Source organism: Microtus pennsylvanicus, chromosome 14 (genome assembly GCF_037038515.1).
Source record: "Microtus pennsylvanicus isolate mMicPen1 chromosome 14, mMicPen1.hap1, whole genome shotgun sequence".
NCBI classification, from domain to species: Eukaryota; Metazoa; Chordata; class Mammalia; order Rodentia; family Cricetidae; genus Microtus; species Microtus pennsylvanicus.
The window spans coordinates 28,811,524-28,835,233 of NC_134592.1; the positions used below are offsets into that span (position 1 = coordinate 28,811,524).

The 23,710-nt window shown below is 47.9% G+C and overlaps 1 protein-coding gene across 1 annotated transcript in view; it reads right to left on the reverse strand.

Annotated features, from left to right (window-relative positions):
- Positions 1-14,219, reverse strand: part of Tmem63c (transmembrane protein 63C) — a 72,532-nt gene extending 58,313 nt beyond the window's left edge. The window contains exons 1-2 of the mRNA XM_075948652.1: positions 13,744-14,219; positions 1,632-1,780 (exon numbers count right to left, since the gene is read on the reverse strand). The gene's annotated coding sequence lies outside the window, so the exon portion shown is untranslated. The remainder of the gene's footprint in view (positions 1-1,631; positions 1,781-13,743) is intronic.
- Positions 14,220-23,710: the final 9,491 nt, after the last annotated feature.

The window sequence follows — 23,710 nt, forward strand, 5'->3', positions numbered from 1 at the left end:
GTGGAACCTGCAGCCCAGCCCATATCCAGCCCTGCTCACATCATGGCTGTGGGTAAGAGGCAGAGCTTGAATTAAACCATCAAGCTGGCTGCATATGGTTACACCTCTACTCCCTGGGGATTCAGTCCACCCTTCTCCCCTGGAGGGAGAAAATGCTGTCTCATTAGACATTAATATTACTTCTTATAGTGTACAATGTAAGTACAATACATGCAGTTTCTGCTTTCAAGGCCCTTAAAGGGCAGGTTAGGGTACAGGCCACAGGGAGCCATGGAGGACTGTATGCCCCGGGAGTCAGACGGCTACTCAGGGCTTTAGGGAAGTTAATCAAGCATCTGAGCCTGACTGGGAGAGAACAGGCTTTGGTAATGAGCAGAGCTACTATGAGAGCCACTTACAGAATGCTAGAGGTTGCTTCCAGCACTTGACAGGCATTTATCTATTTAAACCTCAGTAACCTTGGGGTTCTACTGGTTCCCCCGTTTGATGGTTAGAGACTGCGGTGCACAAAGAAGGTGAGGCTGACAGGTGGCTGCAGAGCCTTCAAAATAGTCACAGTGGCTTTCCACGGCCATCTCGAGACCTGAAGGGGGACGGAAGTAAGTGCTACCTGCCGCCAGGCCACCTGGCCTGCGGGGCTCTCCTGAGAAAGGGAGAGGAAGTCGTAAGGGCTACAGGAACACTGAGCACTTGGCATAGAAAAGGAACTAGATATAAGATGACCCTAATGGACAACAACAACAATTTCAGTATTCTTGGACCACAGCCCATACAAGGCAGCCTTTTCCTTCATGAAGGAGAGGCCCTAGGTGCTCTCAGAGAGAGCTTATCCTGTTACAGTTTCCAGGGCTGCAGCATCCTTTCTCCAAGATCCAATCTGCGTTCTCACATCTAAAATAGGGAAGAAAGACTCCCCCTCGATGCTCACCTGCTTCTCAACACATCCTACCTTTGGGTGCCGGACAAAGGACTGTGGGTTGGTTGAGAAGATCGTATGGTAGGGAAGAGGAAAGGTACCCGGGGGCAGAGGCTGGGCTGAGGCTAGCAGGAAGGAGGCAGCTGAAACAGAAAGCTTCCCGGGCGGTTTCGACAAGATTACACCTGATTCCTCTGAGATATTCAGTGCCAACATCTGGATTCACTGTTGATATTAAGTGGTGCTCAAGAAGTAAAGAGGGATTGAGTTGGATTAGCTCAGTTAGATCCCTTCCAGCTCCAGCGGTCTGAAGATATTATCTGTCTTAATCCTTTCCAGAGTCAGGGAGCACCCAGAAGAGCATTGCTAGACTTGTCCTGAGCCTGCTCCCCATACCAGAGCAGCTGGGCAAGACCCTCCATGCAGAGGTCCCAGCTAGGAGCTCTGACCAATGATCGGAGGACAAGCTGCCCACAATCTCAGCTTTCCCTCGAGCCTCAGGAGCCTGAGCCCCCTGAGATAGTGCCCTGTGCAGAGGGCTCAAGTCCCTGCTGCCCCTGCCAGGCAGGCTGTGGTTAAAGACGTCTATGCAGGACTTTCCCCAAGTGCTGACTGAGCTACCGCAGGCTAAGACAACGAAAGGGCCACATTTCCCAAGGTTGATGGGGTGGGGGACCCAGTGCCAGGGCTGGGGGATGAAGTTAGGGGCACTTACCTAGGGCAGCGGGTGTTGATGAGAGCTCAGGCTGAAAGGCTAGGTTCCAAGGCCTTCCTGTTCTCGATCAGTCCCTGGGAAGAGGTGCTTCCAGGTGACCCCGCGGTGTCTCACCAGTTCCTGACCACAAAAGCGGTTCCTTCAAAGCTCTGTGGCAGAGGGACAACAGAACACTCTCAGGATAGGCAGGCAGGGATCCCAGACCTCTGTAGACAGCTCCTCCCTGAGCCCTAGCTGGCCAGGTCCCTCCTAGATACAATGTGCTGGTCAGCATCTTCCGACTGGGCCAGCCTGGGGAGAGCTCTGGTAGGGCGAAGGGCATCTCAGAGGCCAATGGGTGCTCAACACACGACCTGAGTGAGCCATGCAGGCTGAGCAGAGGTAGATGGCAGGGATGGGAGCTTCAGCCTGGATACAGAGTAAAGCAGCAGGGCTGAGGTGAAAGGAGGGTACACAGAGCCACAGCCATCTCTTCCATCAGAGTTGTCTGAGGAGACCTTACTGAAATGCCTATTGCAGGGCCCCTGCCTGGCCCACGAAGAACAAATATCCAGGAAGGTGCCTCAGGATCTGTGTGTCCACATCTTGAGGTATGGGGAGAAATACTCATGGCATACACTGGGAGAGGGTAGACACGCCCGAGGATGAGGCTTTGTAAGTTGCATGGCATCCTCAGCCCCTCTCCTAAAAACAACATCAGGGGAGCCCAAAGTCTGCAGAGACTAGCCAGGGACTCTAGGCAGGTTGTATGACACATCTCCAGGTTTTATTTTCCTCATGAACAAAATGGAAGGAGGGACGATCTCTTACGGACCCTTCCAGATCTGACATTGCCAATGAGAGACGAGATGAACCCACAGAAAAGGGAACTTAGCATGAAAATTCAGGGCCAGGACGTCATTTGGTGGCAGAGAACTTGCCCAGAATGCAGAAGGTCCCGGGTCTGATTCCCCAGAACTTCCAAGCAAGAAAAAGAAGGAAGCTCAGGGTAAGACATTTTATATAGCTTTCTCTCTTCACAAGTGATTTCTTCTGAAATATTCTCTTTAAATTCCGAAAACAACACGCTATGGAAGGAGTCCACTCAAGGTAACTACACAATGAAAATAGAATTGGGCACACTGCCCTTGCCTTCCCAGGGCTCTGTTGCACCTCTGAACATGAAGATAGTTAATGTCCCTGCTGTGATTTTCTCTACGTTTCCCCATTGATGGATGAAGGTGCACCTTCATGTATACCTTCGTGCCCCTGCCACCCTTTGCTTTGTTCATTAATACACATCACACATCTCTGCATCAACATCTTCAGTTTTCAACAGTATTCCACTGAATCAAGCCCTGCATGTCACATGAGTCTAACCTTGTTGCTGGACACTTAGGTGGTCCCTCCATCCCTTTCTGCGACTGTGTCTGGCTTTGAACTTGTTGTGTGGGTCAGGCTGGCCCTGGACTGGCCATTTTCTTATTTCAGTCCCTCAAGGGCTAAGATTGTTAAGGGTTGCGTGCATCTATGCCTGGTTTGTTTCCCTACGCTTGATGCAAGAAGCTGCAATAAACATTTCTGGGGTTAGCTCTGGAAAACCCTGGGTTGAAGGGTGTGCAGCGCTTACATTCTAATATACAAGGCCCGACTGTCCTGCAAAATGAAGGGGTTTGCAGAGCCCCAGCAGTACAGGCAGTTGCCAGCTTCTCTGCATCCACAACAGATGGCAGGCACACATCACCATTTTAACTGTGTTTACCGGCGTGCCTTATTCATTACTTTATCTAGAAAACTTCAGGATGGGTTTCACGATGACCCTTTCAGACACACCACTATATCTATTTCATTTCTGCCCCCTGTCCATTATTAAATTCTTTAGTTTGGGCAATATGAGCTGAACTCTTTATTGCCATCAGGTCAGACATTGCTTCTCTTTCCCCTCCATCCTCTCCTTCCTCCCACTCACCCCCCACCCCAATCCAGCAGTTCCCAAACACACACTTCTCAAGTACTTGTGAAACATTCTCCAGCACAGAGTACATCATGTTTCAGGTAAAAGGTATAGAACATGTTGGGGATGTAATGTACACCACACACATACACACAAATACTCATGTGTACACACACATTAAAAATCAAAGACATAAATAAATAAAATTTAAAAGATAAAATAAATAAATAAAAATAAAATAAAATAAATCAAAGACATAGCCGGGCTGTGGTGGCTCATGCCTTTAATCCCAGCACTTGGGAAGCAGAGACAGGCGGATCTCTGTGAGTTCGAGGCCAGCCTGGTCTACAAGAGCTAGTTCCAGGACAGGAACCAAAGCTACAGAGAAACCCTGTCTCGAAAAACCAAAACTAAAACAAAAAAAAAATTTTTAAAAAGCAAATACATACATTAATATTTATCATATACCCTTGAGACCCTGTACTGGGTATGATGGTGTTTGCTGATAATCCCAGCACTCAAGAGGTAGAGGCAGAAAGGTCTGAGGTTCAAGGTCCTCATGGGATATGTAGTGTGTCAGTCTGGGCTACATGAAATCGCATCTTAAAAGATCAGGAATAGGGGCTAGAGAGACAGCTCTGGGGTTAAGAGCACATGTTGCTCTTGCAGAGGACCTGGGTTTGGTTTCCAGTACCCACTTGGTGTTTCCCAACCATCTGCAACTCAAGTCCGAGGCAAGCCCTCTTCTGATCTCCTAGTATCTGATGGATACCACGTATGCAGATGATGATACACACACAAACAGGCAAAACACTCAGATACATAAATTAAATTCATCATAAAAATTAGTCAAGAGGGGGCTGTAGAGATGGCTCAGAGGTTAAGAGCATTAGCCACTCTTCCAAAGGGCCTGAGTTCAAATCCTAGCACCCATATGGTGGCTCACAACCATCTATAATGGGATCCGATGTCCTCTTCTGGCAAGCCAGTGTACAGGCAGAGCACTTATATAAAAATAATATAGATCCAAAACATAAATTGATGGAGGAAGGTCATTGGCTAATAAAGAAACTGCCTTGGCCCATCTAATAGAGCAGAATTTAGATAGGCGGAGTAAACAGAACAGAATGCTGGGAGAAAGAGGAAGTGAGCTCAGAATCATGCAGTTCCTCTCAGAGCCAGACGCGATGCAGCAAGCAGCCAGGTCAGATATGCTGAATCTTTCCCGATAAGCGCACCTAGTGGTCCTACAGATTATTAGAAATGGGCTAAATTAATATGTGAGAATTAGCCTAGAAGAGGCTAGATATAATGGGCCAGGCAGTGTTTAAAAGAATACAGTTTGTGTGTTATTTCGGGGTATAAGCTAGCCAGGAGACCAGGAGCTGGGGCAGCAGGAATGCGACCCGCAGCTCCCACAACAATAAATAAAAATTTAAAAATGTAAAAGAATAAGTAAATAAAATACAATATTGCATGATTCTATTTATTAATTAGCTTACATGTTTTGTACCAATATTCGCAGATGAACATTCATTCTGCTATTTAATCTGTGAATTATGAGAATGTGTGCCTCACGCCAGCTGTCCTGTGCTTTGTTATCAGCATGGTACCAGTTTCACAGAAGGGCCTGGAATCTCTTCCCTAAGACCAGTATGGGTGGTGGTATTTAAATAACATTCCCACTACCCGGTCCTTGAAGGGTCAACAGACACTATCTAAACCTGGCTCTTTTAGGGTTTTTTGAGGACTTGGTTCCTCCCATAATTATTGGTTTGTCTGGGTTTCCAGCTCTTCTGGGTTTAACGGACCCGAGTTCAGTTCCCAGCACCCATATCAGGTGGCTCACAACTCCCTAGAAGTTTTGGGACTTCACAGACACCATATGCATGTATATATATGCCCCCCCATGGCAGACACACATATTAAAAATAAATCTTTAAAATAAGTGAATTAAAGTCATAAAATTACACAAGACAGTTTCTCCCAGGACCGTGATTACTGTGCACACAGCCCAAATACAGAAGTGCTGAAATCACAGAGAAAGGGAAGTTGGTGGAGAAAGGGCCGCTCCATAAATACAAGGGACTCATCAAACATCTCAACGCTGCCTGCATGTTTTTATCACCCGGCCTGGGACACCCTACACTTCCTTTCCCCAGCTCTCTGCACGGGTTAAACCTGCCTCACCCATTCTTCCTTCAGCATTCAGTGGTCACCTCCTCCAGGACCCCACTCTGCCTCCCTGGGAGGAGTTGGTGCCTTTCCTTTGAAAACAAAATCAATTTAAACACTGAAAAGATAAGCAAATAAAATCAACCCAATTAACAAATATTAACAAGCTATAATTTTCCCTTCAGATGACGTGTGAGTGTGTGAGTGTGCATGCTTGTGTGTGCACATGTGTGAGGAACAAAGTGTTCCTGACAAACCAGAAGTCATTGCCCGGAAGTCTCAGCTCCATTTCCCGAAGATCACCACAGGTGCTGACACTTGTTCATCTTATTAATCATACTGACTTGCTTTATAGTTTTATTGACCTTATATCATCACTGATGGCATTAGTCTGCAATCTCCTTTTGCAACCATTTTTAGATTTATTCATAGCTGTATAGAATACATAGATACCACACATATGTACAGGCATATCAGTCTTCTCAAGGTATAATTTACAGAATATAAAATTCCCTGCTGGCTGGGGTGGCACACACCTGTAATCTTGGCATTTGGGAATGGAGGCAGAAGGATCAGATATTCAAAGCATCTGTTTCCACCTAGTAAGTTTGAGACCAGCCTGAGCTATGTGAGACCCTGTCTCAAAAACAAAACAGAACAAAAACTTCAGACAGGAGTTGGTGTAGGAGGTCCTTCTGTCTATGTGTTGTTTCATTGGTTAATAAAGGAACTGCTTTGGGCCTATGGCAGAGCTGTAGGGGAACAGAGCAAGGCAGAGAAAACTAAACGGAATGCTGGGAAGAAGAAGGCAGAGTCAGGGAGAAGCCAGGAAGCTGCCACCAGAGACGGATGCTGGAACTTAGTCAGTAAGCCACTGCCATGTGATGATACACAGATTAATGGAGATGGGTTAAATTAAGATGTAAGAGTTAGCCAATAAAAAGCTAGAGCTTCAGCTTCTTATTGGCTAACTCTTACATAAAGCAAAGAAAGCCAGCCTACAATCCACAATCCCAGAGCACTTAGACAACAATGCAGACACTAAGAGAGACTTCCATAGATCTAATCTACATAGGAAGTAGAAAGTATAAAAAGACAAGATCTCCTGAGTAAATTGGGAGCATGGGAACCTTGTGGGAAGGTTGAGGGAGGGAGGGGAGAGGCAGGGAGGGGAGAGGCAGGGAGGGGAGCAGAGAAAAATGTAGAACTCAATAAATATCAATAAAAAATATTAAAAAATAAAAAAAGAAGCTAGAGCCAATGGGCCAAGCAATGATTTAAATAATATGGTTTCTGTGTGATTATTTCAGATGTATACTAGCTCGGTGGCCAGGAAAAACAAGCGGCCCTCCCTCCAACAAGAAGTGAGTGATATACATGTTTGTAATCCCAGCACTCAGAAAGCTAACGCAGGAGGATTGCTGCAGACCAGCCAGAGAGACATAGCAAGACCGGGTCTCAAGAAAGTCAAACTAGAATAAAGTAATGAGATAAACAGCTCCCCATTCTGCTTGTGCTAACTTGCAGGCGCCACAGCTTTGGTTGTCCCTTCCATCAGTGTCGAAGCTACGGTGGCCGAGACCCTATTTTTTGCATTTCAGGTGTTGTTCCCCTAGATATCCCAGAGACTGACACCTTCTGCATAGGCCTGAGTGTCTCTAGGTCACTGCACACCCAGACGTGAAACCATCGGTCATAAAGCACAGGCAAGTGCACCTCCATGTGTTCTAGTCAGAAGATCCCACCACGGAATTCTACATTGCCATCGTCATGGAATGTAATGATTATTTTCATTTCCCTGCCCTCCCCATGGATTACCGGGGACATATGTGTGTGTAAGACTAGGCATACTAGAAGGGGAGACAAGAAAATCTGGGGGCGTCGGCCATGGCAACACACACAACCTTAATCCCAGTCCTCAGGAGGCAAAGACAGGCAAGTCTGTCTTGTGAAGTCTGGTATAGGCAGTTTTACACAGTGTGATACTGCCTCAAAAAAGCAGAAAGAGGAAGAAAAGGAGGAGGTGAGGAAGAAAAGCTGGGGGCGGGGGAGGTGGTTGTAGGAACTTCAAGGTGATCAGTCATCTCTTCTCATACACAGAAGGGGACCCTCTGAGCCTGAGTGAGGGCACAGCGTGTGAGGAGTGGTTCTGATTCCCAAGAAGGGAACTGGAAGGCTCTGGGACCAGTGAGGAAGGCCCGCGACAGAGGTCAATTCAAAACTGACCTGTGCAGTAAGAAGGCAGAGTCCCTGGGGCACCTCACCTTACCCAGCCTGGCCTGAAAGCCTGCTTTCCCCAGCATGGGAAAGATCAGGGCTGCTCTGGCCTGGCTTCCTTTCCTAGACCCACTGGAGGACTCTGGGATAGGGTTCTTCTGCCTGCCCCTCTCATACAGAGGCTACTATCTATAGGACCTTGAGAAGCTGCTGTAGGTAGGAGCAAGTCTAGGTCTCCACCCTTCACACGTGGGGGTAAAGAAGGAATCCTATCCTTCTGCCTCCTTTGCTCTTGTGACAGGAACTGTCCTTCAGCTGCCCCAGCACCGGGCACCCTGCCCAGAGTGGAGGGGAAGGGGACAAACCAGCAACCTTCACTTCCAAGTGCTTGGGTCTTAAACAGCTTCAACAAAACCAACAACAGCACGGCAGAGGTAAGCTTCCCACCCCCCTCGATGTGACTGCATGCTGGAGACAGAGCCCTGTGTGCTGGAGACAGAGCCCTGACCCCTGTATGATGGAGACAGAGCCCTGTATGCTAAGTCAGACCTTTGTATACAGGAATCAAAGCCTTGTGTGCTGGAGACAGAACCCTGTAAAATGGAGTCAGATCCCTGACCCCTGTATGCTGGAGACAGAGCCCTGTGTGCTGGAGACAGAGCCCTGTGTGCTGGAGACAGAGCCCTGACCCCTGTATGCTGGAGACAGAGCCCTGTGTGCTGGAGACAGAGCCCTGTGTGCTGGAGACAGAGCCCTGTGTGCTGGAGACAGACCCCTGACCCCTGTATGATGGAGACAGAGCCCTGACCCCTGTGTGCTGGAGACAGAGCCCTGTGTGCTGGAGACAGAGCCCTGTGTGCTGGAGACAGAGCCCTGTGTGCTGGAGACAGAGCCCTGACCCCTGTATGCTGGAGACAGACCCCGACCCCTGTATGCTACAGACAGAGCCCTGTAGGTTAAGTCAGACCTTTGTATACAGGAATCAAAGCCTTGTGTGCTGGAGACAGAACCCTGTAAAATGGAGTCAGATCCCTGACCCCTGTATGCTGGAGACAGAGCCCTGTGTGCTGGAGACAGAGCCCTGTGTGCTGGAGACAGAGCCCTGTATGATGGAGACAAACCCCTGACCCCTGTATGCTGGAGACAGAGCCCTGTATGCTGGAGACAGAGCCCTGACCCCTGTATGATGGAGACAGACCCCTGACCCCTGTATGCTGGAGACAGAGCCCTGTGTGCTGGAGACAAACCCCTGACCCCTGTATGATGGAGACAGAGCCCTGTATGCTGGAGACAGAGCCCTGTGTGCTGGAGACAGAGCCCTGACCCCTGTATGATGGAGACAGAGCCCTGTATGCTGGAGACAGACCCCTGACCCCTGTATGCTGGAGACAGAGCCCTGTGTGCTGGAGACAGAGCCCTGTATGCTGGAGACAGAGCCCTGTGTGCTGGAGACAGAGCCCTGTGTGCTGGAGACAGAGCCCTGTGTGCTGGAGACAGAGCCCTGTGTGCTGGAGACAGAGCCCTGTGTGCTGGAGACAGAGCCCTGTATGCTGGAGACAGACCCCTGACCCCTGTATGCTGGAGACAGAGCCCTGTATGATGGAGACAGACCCCTGACCCCTGTATTATGGAGTCAGATCCCTTGACATATGCAAGGCTGTGGCTCACGCCACCTCCCACAGGCTCCATTTTCTCCTCTATTGAGTGAAAGTTCACTGGGTCCTCTTCTTTCCTGGAGCCTAGGGAGATTTCAGCAGTAATAACCAAGCACATGAAACCATGGAGCACAAAGACCTCAAGAGATGATCCCCGACCTGATGTCTGCGGTCTTCTCAGGTCTGGTCTAGTTCACTCCTGGACACACATGAGCCTGGCCAGGAGGGGACCCCTGACCCCTTTACCACCTGCTACGCACATGCCTTCTGGTTCCTGGGTGACTCCCTTCTCCCGGACCTTCAGGACCCTGAGCTGAGGTTCTTCCGAAGGGAACTTTACATGGCTGGCCCGCCGTCACTAGACGTTTAATGGTGCCACCAAAGTATGGCCTGTCATCCCAAAGGTTCCTAGGGAGTTGGTGGCTCAGAAATGAAAAGACAAGCAAATGGAAAGGGGACTTAGTGGCAAAGCACCACCCAGTCACTTCCTTTTCCTTTCCCTGTATCTTCCTGAGGACTCTACACAGGGTAGGGAGTTCCCCAGTACTGCAAATGAAGACTCGTCTTACAGAAATGAAGAGAGTGGGTAACAAGGCCAGCCCCCAGCAACCTCCGAATCCTGTGTCACATGTGACAGTTCCTCCGTGCTCCGGTCCCCCCACAGGGCTTTGAGTACATGTCCACCTATTCTTTGCGGCATTTTGATGCTATAGCCAACTGTCATTTGGACATCCGAGGTAATAAGGGATCCATGATCAGTAACTCAACCATCTTCTTGATTGATTACAGGGCTGTACTGCTCCCGAGTCTCCAAAGACCTTAGGATTCCCTTGCTCTTGAGCCAGGGGCATGGCCTGAGGCTAGTGTCTATCTGTCTGGGCACAAGCCTGAGAAGACTCAGCCACAATGTGAAGGCTTCTATCTCCAGGACCACCTCAATTGGCCAGGCTACTCGGGGATGAGAAGGGACAGCTTGGCTTCCCACTAGAAGCTGGCATGAAGCTTGGCTTCCCACTAGAAGCTGGCATGGATGCAGCTCGTGGAGTTCTAGCCTCAAGATGTTCCTAGGAGCTACTCTCAGCCCCAAGCAATCCGGACAGCTCTACAACATGAACCCATCTTCTATGCAATGCCCGCATGTTCCTATCAGTGGCCCCAGGTTCTCGTCCTGTGAACTCATGGGTGGGAAAGTAGAGTCCTGGATATACATGTATGCTGGTGTGTAAATTCAAACCTGAGCTCTCTCAAGACAGGGGGAGGAGAGAGTACTGGGTCCCAGTCAGGCAAGACAGGGCATTAGAAGCTGTTGATCAAACTCTTTTGCCCAGCACTTCCCCTAAGCACTTCCATTACAGCTTTTCTCAGTGAAAGCCTGCCCTTGGCCTGAATGCCACATGAATTCCCACAGCCTGGATTATTGCACAGAGCTCCCGGTCCTTTTCAACCACTATCTTTATGGTTCTTCAATCAGCTCCTTCCCAGAAAGGGCCATAGTAGAGGGTCTGTGGGTTTGGCATGCTGGTAGGAGGGTACAGGCTTATGGGGAAGCTCCATGTGCCCTTAGACATCAGCATCTCTGGGCGGCAACCCTGTTAAATATGTTAATATCAGTCAGCTGGGGAGGGGGCCAGAGAAGTCCTCAAAGGCCAGAGTATAATTAGAAGTAGGACGGGGGGCCAGTCTAAGACTACGGAGACCCTAGACTAGCCATGGAGAAAGGGACATCCTACACAAAGGGGATGGCCATGGTTCCTTCATTAAGGAAGGAAACAGATGTCTTCCACGGAGGCCAGAGTCTCCCAGAAAAATACTTCCTTTCCTTTCTGTAATAAATACTTGACTCATTTTCAGAGCCCTCCCACCCATCTGGAGAAGGTGTGTTCATGCCTAGATGTCAGGAATGGTAACTCGAGACAGAAACTCCAGCAGTCTTGGTCCAGAAGTCCAGAACAGGCCCTCAGTTCTATAGGCCGGATTCTCCTTCCATGGGATTAAGATGGCCCGGAGGTAAGATGGGGACTTTCTGAGGCCTGACCTTTCATGGCGAGGCTGAGACATATTACCAGCTTCCTAGACAGCGAACAATGGCTTTTCTCCTGGGGAAGGGTCCCAGTGGAGGTGGTAGGTGGGTGGGTCCTCCTCTCTGGCACTATATGGCCACCTCATATAGTGCTGACTCCATTGTAGTTTTCTAGAGAGTTCCTCCTTTCCAGAGATCACCCCAGAGAATCCCAGTGACCACCTAGCAGCCCAAGGCATGCTCCCCTCTCTGGAGCCCAACTCCAGGGACTCTGTACCCAGAAAGTATCTCTGGAAAGCAACCAGGCACATAGTATCTTTCACTAGGCATGTGGACTGGTCAGAACCTCTTATCTTGTTGGGGTCTCAGAGAGATAGCAGGTTCCCTTGTCTACAGCTCATTGCTGCTGCTGCAGCTACCCAGACAGGAGAGACACCTGACTTTGGCTTTGATGGATCCACAGGACAGTAGAGCCCTTTGGGGACATGCTGGCAAGGTAACCAAGTGATTTTTGTCTCCCTCCTTCAAGCTGCTTCCTTACTAAGTAACTATCAAACATTCCTTGAAGGAGGAGAGAGTGTTGGTGCTGCTCATATTAACCCTACCTTCCAGGGGACAGCCACACCCTCACCTCCCAGGACTTGGGGGAGGAGGAGAAGCAAGGATAAGGCCCCTTCAGTCTGCCCTGAGCTACCCAGGTGAGGAGTGTGAAGCAGCCCACAGTACCCTCTGTGCCTCTCTGCACAAGAGTGAGAGCTGATTCTGGTTCTAAAACACCACTGCTCTTGCTCTGCCTCAGTTGCCTTCCGAGAAAAAGACCTGTCTCAGGGAGAAGGAGGATCAGCTAGAGACATTCGACCAGGTTGGCAGCAGATGCAGTGGGGCCGCAGATCAGAGATGACAAGAACAAGAAGGGAAGCTGAGAAGAGGTGTCCCCCTCCCCCCCAAAAGACTTCAGCACTCTTCTGGAACAAGCTCCACAGCCTCTGGACATCTTCTTGTTCCCCTCAGCACCATGTTGCTCCCTACGAACTTTCTACAGCCTTCCATCAAGGCTAGCACATGGGGAACACTGGGGGACTTCTTCTGTCACTAAAAGCCACTTCTTACTATTTTCCTGAACCCACAGATACCCATCACCCCGTCTAAAGCCCAGTAAGCAGTTTTTAGCAGTTCCTTCCTGTCCAATTCCAACCCCTGCGGGTGTCCACACCTCTGGCTCCCCAAGACTGCTGAAGCTGTAACTCCCTGTATCCTCAGGGATGAGGAGTGGGGGACATGGGTGGGGATCCAGCCCAGAGGGAGTCAGGGATCTAGAGAGCAAGGCTAGCCGCCATTCCTCCGGAGGGGGTCAAATTATACGTGGAAGGCCAGCACTGTGGACACATGGGGTGACTTCCGTCAAGCCAAAGCACCCCTGGACCTCAGTTTCCCCAGGACCTTCATCCAAACCCAAAGTTTCTTTCTTTCAAGTTGAGACTGGAGGAAAATCCTGTCTTTGAAAACACATTCAGAAAGGTGGTATCCTTGGTTCCCAGGGCCCCACCACCTTGAAACTCAAGACGCCCAGCTTAGAAACATACCCCCACATAGCCCATCAGTGACGCCGTGGTTACAGAAACAGTAGAGTACACCACCTCCTACTAGGCCAGCCCAGTGCGTGGGCAGCAGAGCCCAGGGGAGTCCCTGGATGGATAGGGTGCGGTGCCCTGAGAGGAACTCCCACCTGCTCAGACGAGAGGCAGGGACCCCCAGGCAAGCCTCCCAGCCACCTCCATCCCGGCATCCCATGAAGACAGGTCTTCCAAGTCAAGGCCCTTCCTAGTGGGCAGTTTAGCCCACCCTGCCTTAGACACATGCTGGGGAACAACCAATGTGCGCCGCATGTGGCGCAGTCTCCCCTACTCCCATCCCTCCAGTCCAGCCCCAGGTCGCCGAAAGCTCTCAGCAAGCTACCCCTCCCTGCCCCCTCCCTAGCTGAGGACCCGGATTCTCATCCCTTCTCCCAGCAGCGACAGTCCCCAAGCTCAGGGCACCAGAACCCTCACAGCCACCGCCAGCCCCAGGCGAAGAGCTCAGGCTGCCAGGACCAGTGGCAGTCAACACTCTTACCTGAGCGGAGACAGCCGGCGGGTCCTCCTCCTTTTTCGCGGCCTTGTGAAGCCTGCTCCACCTGGCAAGGGACTGTCAGCAAATTCCTCTCTGCATCACCACCGCGGGAGCGGCATCCCGGCTCCTCCCAGTAGGAGTCAACCTTGGCCCCGCCCTACGCTGCTCTGACCTGAGGGGGAACCCGGGCTAGATTACCATAAACAGAGACCGAGCTTCTGCCCTGGAAATCCTGGAGCTATCAGAAACGATGACCATCGCGAATGCACAAGGCTGCCGCTCCCTGGCTGCGGTTTGCAGCAACCGAGGCTCTGGGCCTTGGCAGCTGCCTTACCCACCCACCCTCTCCCATGCCTCAAACTCTCCTCTGGAGTCTCCTAACCCAGCTACCCAGGGGCAACAAAAGACATTCAGTCTTGCTAAGGTAGCGCTATGCCACACCCTGGGACCACATCCGGGCAAGGCTCAGTTCCCACTCCATCAGCAGAAGAATGATCTATAAACTGAACCCCTCCCAGGAGTGGCATGAGTCCGGTCCATTTTGCCAGGATCACACTCCTCAAGTGGGTCTCAAGTTTCACCAAATATCTGCCCACCCTGATGGAGAGACGGGTTTTGAAGTGGGGGCTGTTACCATGTGTTTACCCGTTTCCCTAAGACCACTATGCAAAACAAGGGCTGTGGGTAACAGCTCTCTCTCTCTCCCTCTCTGTCTGGGTCATGGTCTGGGTTCACTTATTTAACAGACGTTTTATTATGAAGGTTCTCAGTATAGTAGCTAACGAGACAGGAGCCAGTACCAAATAATATTTTATAATAGTGAGATATTGTCAGAGCTGTTGGCAATATAAAAAGGCCGCGGAGGAAGCAGTGGAGACAGGGTCAGGAGATACTGGGGAAGGGGGCAGAGGATAACTGTCTTCCTGGTTTTTATAGCCAGCAGCCCTAGCACCCTGTGCTAGGTCTCCCCATACTATGCTTTTCCCTCTACAGAGGGACTAGGCCAGTTGAGGTCTATGTCCCTCTGCTCTAACACTGTCACCGGGTTTCTCAGTAAGGGCTAAAGGTATGGAGACAAATCAGTTAAGTATAAGAGGATTCTTGGGCTGTGTGTGGTGATGCACACCTTTGATCCCAGCACTTAGGAGGCAGAGGCAGGTGTATCTCTGTGAGTGTGAGGGCAGCCTGGTTTACATAGTGAGTTCCAGGACAGCAAGGGGCCATATGGAGAGACACTGTCTCCAAAAAAAAAAAAAAAAAAAAAGAAGAAGAAAGAAGAAAGAAAGAAAAAGAAAAGAAAAAAGAAAAGAAAGAAAGAAAGATTCTCAGTGTTTATATTCAGGTCCCAACTAGGCCACCTGAAAAAGGGGCTTGATCTTTCTGAAATTCATTGTTTGTTTTGGATTATTATTTTAAGGTGTGTTACATTCATTGATGCTGTGGAACATTTCTTTAATGATGCAAAGATGTGTTGCATTCTTTTTTGTTGCATTTGTTGAACTCTGTGAAGCTGTGTTACTTTGCCTGCCTAAAACACCTGGTTGGTCTAAAGGGGTAGGCAGGGCTGCCAGGCAGAGACTAATAGAAGAAGAGGGGATTCCAGAAGCCAGCCACCCAGTTACACTACTAGCCACAGACTAAGAAGAAAGGAATGTAGAATTGAGAAAGGTGAAAGCCCAGAGGCAAAAGGTAGACAGGATAATTTAAGAAAATCTGGCTAGAAATAAGCCAAGCTAAGTCCAAACATTCATAGGTAAGAATAAGACTCTGTGTATTTATTTGGGAGCTGGGTAGTGCCCCCCCCCCAAAAAAAAGATAAAGAAAAAACAACAACAACAAAAACAAGAAAACTACAATTGTTTGCACATGTAAAAGGGAGTGAGAGTGAGCAAAAGAGCCAGCTGTGAGAATTAACTGCACGCCCTGAGAATGGCGCCTGCTGTTGTTAAGTTGGGAAACAGCAGAAAGTTAACAAAAGCGGTTGCTCTCTTCCCTGCTCCCTCATCACAGAACCTGCTACTGCTGGGCCACACCCAGACCCCAAAGCCCATGACTGAGAGACCTGCTAAATGTGACGCGGGTGACGTAAGGGATCATGTCGCGGTGTGGAAAGAACAAAAGGAGACCCACACAAATGCCAGGCCGACCTAGAAGAGATGACTGGGGTATCCCCAACCATGCAAATGCCAGCCATCCAGGTGGGGGTCAGGCTTGTAGAAGGTTCCCGGTGAAGACGTGTGGAAACGGGTATTAGGGACCCTGCATTTGCGCTCAGTGCCTGTGAACTGCAGCTGCATACGCTCTCACTCCTGCGGGCTGGGCTTTGACCCGTGTCGTCCTCTCTGAACCACACCACTCTTGCTAAGATCTTCACAATTGTGTCCGTAAAATCCAGTGTTTTGCAGGGAGCACAGTCTAGAATGAAAATAAGAAGCTAAAGGGTCCAAGTAGCCCAAATGGAGCTGCCTGGCAAAGTCAGCAGCTTCTCCTGCACGGAAGCTCCTGGTGTCTTCCGACGGGGCCCATGATCGTTTATCCCCTGTTATGGTTTAAATGTCAAAGCTCTTCCGCAGCCTTCCGTTCTTGGTCTGTGACTGGTGGCACTGTTTGGGGACACTGTGGAACTTTCGGAACAGTGTCCAGTTAACAGAAGTGGTTTGCTGAGGGTAGGCCAGGAAAGTGGTTACTGTATCTGCATTGGTCTGCGTTCTCTCCTCCACGATCCACCAAGACGTGAATGAACTATGTGGTTTTCACCCCCGACACCGACAGAGCCTTTCCGGAGACTGTGCCTCCCCTGCCATGATTGACAGGTTGTCCTCTGTAGCCACGAGCTGCATTTGAATTGTTTGTATCCCGTCCCCGCAATGAGAGAAGTAATCAAACTCATGGCTGCACTATTTTCACAGATGCAGGAGGAGGGACTGCCATGAACTGGAATGTGTCCTTCCTTCCCCTCTCCCTGTAAAAAGGAGATCTCTGAAGTTTACAACCCGTATTCACACAGTGCCAGAGACTACGCCTCCCAGTGCCCCGCACCACACACACACACACACACACACACACACACACACACACACACACACACACACGCGCGTGCGCGCGCACGCACACACACCAAGCCAGCAGCAGCTACAGACTTAAGTCCTTGGCTAGTAGGGAGAAGGTGAAAATGACCCTTCAAACGGAGCAGCCTGCTCCCATTTTCCTCTCTCCCCTCCATGGAGACTGAAACATAGAGGGGGACTCACGGAGACTAAATCAATAGCCGAATGTTTTGTTTAAAAGGAAAGCAACAACATCCAGGAAGTAAGTCAAGAGAACTTCAAATCAAGTTTGTGTGTTCGAAAGAGAGAAAACTTTGACCTCCAGAAAAACTCAGTCACCCCAAGTCACACCTTTGAGGCCACAAAGCAGGTTTTGATTCATCTCCATTATGCTAACCTTCACAAGATGAGAAGTCTTTTTTGTTTGTTTTTGGTTTTGTTTCTTGTGTTTTCTGAGACAGGGTTTCTCTGTGTAGCTGTGGCTGTCCTGGAACTTGCTCTGGAGACCAGGCTAGCTTCAAACTCACAGAGATCCTCCTGCCTTTGCCTCCCGAGTGCTAGGATTAAAGGCGTGCACTACCACCATCTGGCAAGAAGTCTTTTCATGTCTAGTGTCTAGAACAGTGCCTTGCTTACTAAATCCTTTTCCTGGCTGGGTCAGGGAGAGGGGGTGGAGCCCATATTCCCTTTTACCGTCTCCCTGTCGATTGGGAACACTGAGCAGTAAACCTGGAGTTCCCAATCAAGCCAAAGGGATTGTAGGAAGCAGGCTTCACAATCAGAATGGCCCTGGCAACTGACCCCTGATATCTAGAAACCATTGTACCTGCATACATTTAGGTTCCGAATGACCGACTCTTCATTGGAAATGCTTGTAATTGCCAGAATTAGGTACAACCATACAGGGTCAAAGTGAAAGCTTGGTGACACTCGGAGGCAGGTGGGAGAACCACAAAGGTAGGTAGTGCTTACTAACTGCGTGTTTTTCACCATTGTCATACCAGTGGTTTAGATGAGGGAGCCATATAAGGTTGTCCCCAATGCCTTGTGACCCCGAGCTGGGGAAGATTGCTAGACAGGGACCTAGGTGACAGGGGTCAGGTGACAGATCCTACAGGACCCAGAATATGAGCTGCGACAGGGACAATATTTTCAGATTGGAGCCAAGATAACATTTATTTCCCAAGGGACGGTCCAGTTATTCAGGTACCCTGTCCCCAAGAGTGAGCCAAAGGACGATTCAGTGGAAGAGTGGGTGCTTGTCAACAGCTCAGGCTTTTTCTCTCATGTTCTAACTTGTCTTGCCAGGGGAAGAGAATTTGATTTCCCAAGTAGAGGAGAGCAACACACTGCCTCCTGTCTCGTCAGACATGGTGCTGTCGTGCTCCAGAGTTCTACAGCCAAAGGCCTGGGGCCTACGTCTACACACAGACCTTATACCAGGCCAGGGACCAATGTGGAAGACCCTATGAGAGTCACCTGGCACTCTCTCAGGGGGGACCCCAGACCCCTCTTATCCTGGGCCAGTCCTGAACTCTATCCCTTAATAATTTTTCATGATCCCCACTCACCAAGACCACACCTATGGGTTGCTCTTAGCCAGCAGTTGCCTCTTTGACCAGTACATCTCTCTGGGAAGAAGGAAAGTTGAAGACGACCATCCACAGACACTACCAGTGATCAATATTGGGAACTCTTGGTGGGTGAGGTCATCGTCAGGGGCCTGGTGACATCACAAAGGACATACACAGTTTTCCTGGAACCCTAGAGAATCTAGACAGAAAGGGCTCTCCACCTGGAATAAAGCCAGCCTACAAACTATTGGGCAAGTCTGGGGGTGAGTTTTCAGCCTCCTCCCAACTCCACTTTGACCCTAGCCAATAGTGGGATCATGCTACTAAAGAATATGTGGGTTCATGTGCTGATATTTTATTGTAGCTAAAGAAACCCCTGATGTGGTATGTATGCCCCTCTGTATGCTGTGAATATGTTTTATTACTATTGGTTAATAAAGAAGCTGCTTTGACCTGCGGCAGAGCAGAATATAGCTAGGTAGGAAATCCAAATAGATATAAGGGAAAAGAAGGCGAAGTCAGATGCCAACAGCTGCTAGAAAAGCAAGATTGAGGTAACAAGCCACGAGCCTCATGGTAAAATATAAAATAATAGTAATGGATTAATTTAAAAGTAAGAGCTAGTTAGAAATAAGCCTGAGTGAATAGGAAAAATGATTATGATTAACGTTAAGCCTCTGAATGATTACTTCATAAGCAGCTGTGGGGACTGGCAGGTAGGAGAGAAACCTCCAGTTACAAATGGCTCCCAATGTGGTGCATGGATCCATAAAAGACCTAAAAAAAGCTTCAAAAGGGTTCTAAACACACAAAAACGGAGCCACGCTGGGCTTCCTAGTCTCTCATGCTAGCCAGGGTCCAGAGATGCATCTCCTTACAGCTACTTGCAAGATGGAGCTGGCCATCAGCTATGGCGTGGTAGGTTTTAACAGTTTCACGCAGACCTCGGTACAGAGAGGCTAATCAGCCACACTGTGTGGTAGGATTAGCTTTTACTCCTACAGACAGAGAAGACGTTTATGGGCCGGCTGCCTGCTAACTGATGGTAGCATGGAGGGTACAGGGGGAGGTAAGCGTGACACTTGTTGCTCCCTCTGCCATGTTGAAAAGCTGAGCATGGCAGAACCAACAGTCCTAGCCACGCCCGCTTAACAGTTTAAAACAGTGATCCAAAAAAGATTGTGGATATGTAATAAAGACAGAGTCAGACAAAAAAAACCCTCTAAATGGGTCACAGTGTGTTTAAAAAAATGTTTGTAGGTTTGGAAGAGAGGAAAGAGTATAGGCAGTTATTAAAAAAAAAGCTTTAAAAATAAAGTCTTTAAATAGACAGTAAAATAATATAAAAATAAGAAGCCATGTAAAAATGAAAAATATACAGAGAGTCTGTATTATGTATATTATTGTGTTTTCTTTTAATTTTTTTGGCTGCTAATAATCTAACTGCAGAGGGATGTTTGTTTGTGGGCCTGCTAGGCTAAACCAACATAAAGATATCTTAGCTTCAAAATTTGGGTCCAAGGATATGTTGCTTTGGAAAAGAGGTTCTGTTTTTGTTTCAACAAAAGATGAGAAGCCGTGGAGTCCTTCCAGGATCAAGTGGAACCCCTGAGAGGTCTCCATGGGAGCCATGGCCCAGGTGATGCAACATCCAGAACAGCTTCAAGACAACTGACCGAGATCATGCAGCCTCACAGACTACTACAAAGATTTAACCACAATTCTACGTTTTCTTAGGATCCCCGTAAGATTACCAGCACCCCCAATCATCAAGAAGTAGTCTAGAAAACTATGCCCAAATTCCCCAAATATTGTTTATAAATGTTTGTTTTCATTTAAAGGGGGTTGGTTATAAATGGTTAATGATCACAGTCAATCTCTTTCTAAAAGAGGAAAGGGATATGATATAGGAATGATGTCAGATGACGAGTCACAAGCCTCATGGTAAAATATAAAATAATAGAAATGGGTTACTTTAAAAGTAAGAGTGAATTAGAAATAAGCCTGAGCTAATAGGTCAAACTATTATAATTAACATTAAGCCTCCAAATGATTATTTCATAAGTGGTTGTGGGGATCAGTGAGCGGGAGAGAAACCTCCCATTACAAATCCCTTTACAGAAAGCCAGTTCTCCATGAAGCAGAAATATGGCTTTTCCCTGAGCCACCTTGTGAGGGTCCCCTCTCCATGACTCAGGCACAAACCCTTGAGACCAGTTCTGTCATATTGTTCATCGAGGGATAGATACCTGTCAGGGGCCGTACAAGGGGACCAACAGGTAGCACTGAAACTCAAGGAACACAGCCAAGTGGTCAGCAAAGTCACATCTGCCTGAGCCTTAGAGAGGCAAAGCCCTGAGGACCCCATGCTATTATTGACCATAGTTCTGATTGGTACCTCCCTGGGCACCACATCCCTCATAATCTATGGGTTGTATGAAAGCTCTCAGGAGATTTCTTGCTCCTCCTGGGCAGTGGTACTGGTATTTACAATAAAAGTGATTGACTTTTTCCCAAGCATTGCTGCTGGAGCAGACTAATGATTCAACCATCACCTTTGGAAAGAATTTAGAAATGCGGAATTGTTCGTAAGGTTAGGTTAAGATGTTTTTGTTAATAGCTTTGAGGTAGAAAATCTTGGGGAACAATTTAAAGTTTGGAAAGACACACTTTTAATAGTCGAATAAGGGATTTATTGAGGCCAGGAAACAATGGCAGTCTGACATACCTTTCTTGCTAGGATGAGTTAGTTGGTGATCAAAGGTGATGATTAACTCCTTGTACCAATTCCTGCCCTCAACTTCCTGTTATAAAAAACTGCTGATGAGTGGGTGTGCACCCTGAGGACCAAAAGGAGAGCTGCCTGATTGGCTTGTTTATTTGTTTGTTCGTTTGTTTTTCGAGACAGGGTTTCTCTGTAGCTTTGGAACCTGTCCTGGAACTCGCTCTGTAGACCAGGCTGGCCTCGAACTCACAGAGATCCGCCTGCCTCTGCCTCCTTTAATCCTGAGCTAGGATTAAAGGCGTGTGCTACTGTGCCCAGTGACTGATTATTTTTCATATATAAAAGTTTAGATTTGTAATTCTTTTAAGTTTTTTTATAAGATTGCCATTTAAGGTAAATAATGAAGCGATCTATCCTTCCTTTGAAACTGCAAAGTGCAGCCTACCAGTAAAAGACCTGGCAGAGAAAATACCTCGCTTGTTTAAACTGTTAGTCTATAACAAGTAGCTTGAATATCAATGTTTGTTCTTGGAGTTCTTGGAGATAATTCGTTTTTCACCTGTAATATGTAAAGTGTTTAATCATGGAAGGGATACGGAAAACATGCTGTTTCTTACTTGTATGCACTGTAATCATTCACTTAAAAATAGAATGTAACCACATTGTGATTTTTATACGGCTTGGAGATTTTGCTGGGGTATAGAAGATGTAAGAGAAAAAAATTAAGAATCGACAGAAGGGATACATCTGGATAGAGGTAAGAAAAGAAATAAAGGAGATGAGAGACAGATGATAGAAAGACCCTAAAGGGGTGTATATCTGTGTGTGTGTATTTCTCTGTGTGTATCTCTGTGTGTGTGTGTATCTATGTGTGTGTTTCCCCTTTTTGTGCTGGTCCCAGAAAATTAGATTTTGCACACTCACCAGCCCCAGAGAATTAAGTTCTACTCCCTCAGAAGAGTCAACTGAGTGATTCAATCGCCGACTCCATGGCTCCCCCTCAGTGCCTGAGCTGTTGGTCCTCACAGCAACAGATACCAATTTAGTCCTGGCCATCATCTTTGTGTTAAAGCCTTGAGAAGTAGAATACAGACAGAAAAGTGTATCTGATACAGACAGAAAAGTGTATCTAATAGAGACAGAAAAGTGTATCTGATACAGACAGAAAAGTGTATCTAATAGAGACAGAAAAGTGTATCGAATACAGACAGAAAAGTGTATCTGAGACCCAGACGAACGCTAGGCTGAGTGCTCACAAAGCAAACACTGATAACCAGCTTCCAAGTCAGGGACTAGGACCTTTATCAACCAGGCCTCTCCTCATGCCAGCCTCATCCCTTCCTCTCCAGCCCTTCTCCCAGACACAGCTCTAGGTGGACTTTCTGGAGGGCTCTCCTTGCTTTGCTTTTAGTTGTAGCAGCCAATTATCCATCCCTAATTGGTATGGTTTGCCTTGTGGTGCTGTGGAATAGTTAACTGTGTAAAGCTGTTACATTTACTTATGCTGCATTTGTTTAATTATGGAAAGATGTGTTACTGTTTCACCTTGCCTGCCTAAGGCACCTGATCGGTCTAATGAAGAGCTGAATGACCAATAGCTAGGCAGAAGAGGGATAGGCGATGCTGGCACGCAGAGAGAATAAATAGGAGGAGGAATCTAGAATGGGAGGAGATGAGAATGAAGGAGAAAGAGACAGATATGCCTGGGGCTGGAAGCCAGGCAGCCGCCAGATAAATGCGAGAAGCAGTGAAGGTAAGATACACAGAAGGAAAGAAAAGTAAAAGGTCCCAAGGTAAAAGGTAGATAAAGAGAAATAGGTTAATTTAAGTTAAAAAAGAAAAAAGAAAAAAAAACCTACCCAGAAGGCCTGGAGAGATGGCTCAGTGGTTAAGAGGACTGGCAACTCTTTCAGAGGTCCCAAGTTCAATTCCCAGCAACCACATGGTGGTTCACAACCATCTGTAATGAGATTGGATGTCCCCTTCTGGCATGTAGGCATATATGCAGACAGAACACTGTACACAAAATAAATAAATATTTCTTAATTTAAAAAAAAAGAGCAGGGGGCTGGAGAGATGGCTCAGTGGTTAAGAGCATTGCCTGATCTTCCAAAGGTCCTGAGTTCAATTCCCAGCAACCACATGGTGGCTCACAACCATCTGTAATGAGGTCTGGTGGCCTCTTCTGGCCTTCAGGCATACACGCAGACAGAATATTGTATACACAATAAATAAAATAAATATTTAAAAAAAGAGCAGCCAGAAACAAGCATAACCTAGGCCGCATTCATAGCTAATAAGACATCTCCATGCCATGATTTTGGAACTGGTTGGTGGCCCAAAAGAAAAAGCCTGGTTCATTGTGGTCTGGTTTTAAAGTATATATATATATTAATGCAGTCAGAATGCCACACACACACACGATTCATCTATGGTAAGGTACACAGTTGTAGTTTATCCAATGTCACTACTTTATGGTACTCTAATTATGCTATAAATTCTTTGACCAATCTTACCAAAAGCAATCTACAGACTCAACGCAATGCCCATCAAAATCCCAGCAAACTTGTTCAAAGACCTCGAAAGAACAGTCCTGAACTCCATATAGAAAAGCAAAAAACCCA